We start from the raw sequence: 2,104 nt of genomic DNA, 5'->3' as shown, positions 1-2,104 counted from the left end.
GGCATTTTTTGGTACCAAAGGCTGAAAACCTATAAATTGAGAGCTCCACTTCATTTATGAATTAAAGAACACTTGCAATCAATTGTCTACCTACTTGTTCTTCATTCAAAGCTCTCACTTCTTTCTTTTGGTGCATATCATTTAGTGCACCTTTGTCATTCATCCTTGTCTTTCCTTGTATTTGAGCATTTATTGAGCTAGGTTGTGATTAAGTGAGATTATGTGTTTAGAATGCTTCAAGTTGGTGATTACTTGAAGGATTGTGTAAGAACCCATTGGAGCCGAAATCTAAATGTAAAGACTTTGGAAGCTTGGTTGAAACTTCAAGGATTGTGGAACTCTCACTCGGTTAGAAGCTTAAGGAGAGTGCATGTAAGTAAGGGGTGTCGAACCACTATAAAAATGGGTTTGATCTCTTTAATCGGTTCTTAGTTGGGCTTGTGTTGAAAATGGTATCGAGTATCGGACTCGACACAGAAAGGTTCAAGGCTATACGACTTGGCTGAGTCGTATTGGACTCGGTCGATATTTTAAACCATGTGGGGGGCCCTCACAATTTGTATCAGATGCCACCCCATCATCCATGGAGCAAGCATGGCGAGTCAAGTATGGAGTGTTATTGGAATACCTGAAAGAATATAGGTTGAAAATGAAAGATGAGGTTTTAGAGCATTACAATGGCCTCCCATTAGCAATGCACACATTGGCGGCGGCGATTCACAAGCAAATATTAGGAATAAAGTAATGTCTAAGCATTTTTGGTTTTTTTTTTTTTTTTTGTTTTAACGGTTTCATAATTTAATTCCTTTAATTATAGAAATATGAGTTATTTTAGGTGAATTATCTATATTACGAAACAATTAAGGTTTAAAAATTATTTTGGTCTATTCATTAAGGTTTAAAATATTTATACAATATTTTTTAATATTCATATTCCATTTATATTTATAATATTCACATATTTTAAAATATATATTATGGATCCATAAGGTTATTCTTTTTCCTTTGTTGGGTTGAACTTCTGAATTTTGAGCCAAAAAAAAATTGAAAATGTCAAATTGGTGTTTTTAGTTGTTCTTTTTGTAAACTCACAGTTTCTAAAATAAAATGAAAATGGAAAAAAAATATTCAAAATATGCTATGATATATGATTTCTATTTTTAAAAATAAAAAAATAAAAAAAAGTATAAAAAAAAGTATAACATATTATTTATTTTTATGTGAAAACTATTTAAATATTTTAATTAAATCTTTAAAATTGACGTTACGGGTACAATTGGAAAATATTTGTTGGAATAACATTGATCAATTGTAAAGATGATGTAATGTTGGGAAATGAGTTGTTGTTATCATGTTGTAGCATCTCATACAAGGATTATATAGTAAGGTTTTAAAACTTAACTTTTTATATTATAATAAAAGATTTATTTAATTGTTTTTCTATAAGATAGTTTGCTTTCCATCTTCATATTGATGTATCAAAGGTTCCTCTTCATCGTATATTCAACAAAGTCAATGAATATATAAAAACTTCGGGTTCAAAAAACGCAATAATTGTAAGATGAGTTGTAATCACTTTCTATACATGCTCTTTTTTATATTATAGTATCCATTGGATTTGCTTTGAGATCATACACACACATATATATATTCACCAGGTTTGGAGTGGGGATGCAATGGCTAATCAACTCATGCAATTAATCACATAAGCAATAAAAAATGCGAAACCCAATTCAAACCCACCAACTCTCTTATTGCCTTTGGGATTTAAAGCTAATATTTTGTTTTCACTTGGATGGGTAAGTTAAATATAAATGTAAATTTACATAACATATCTCATTGCATATGCTGCTTTAAAATATTATGTCCATAAGATATGCATATCTAAAGATATCATATCCCACTGGAAATCATATCCTAGGATATCTATTTTCTATTCAATGGGATATGATATCCCATGATATACATATCATATTCTATCATATTCCGCTAACCAAATGTAGCCTAATAGATTATTTATAAATGGATGTCTGATAAAACTTAATACTTAATATTTAATGACTTGATATAAATTTAATTAAAATTAGACTAATATTATTTACTT

The sequence above is a fragment of the Vitis riparia genome, chromosome 3 (genome assembly GCF_004353265.1).
Source record: "Vitis riparia cultivar Riparia Gloire de Montpellier isolate 1030 chromosome 3, EGFV_Vit.rip_1.0, whole genome shotgun sequence".
NCBI classification, from domain to species: Eukaryota; Viridiplantae; Streptophyta; class Magnoliopsida; order Vitales; family Vitaceae; genus Vitis; species Vitis riparia.
The sequence above is the reverse complement of the archived record's forward strand: the minus strand, read 5'-3'. Positions refer to the sequence as shown.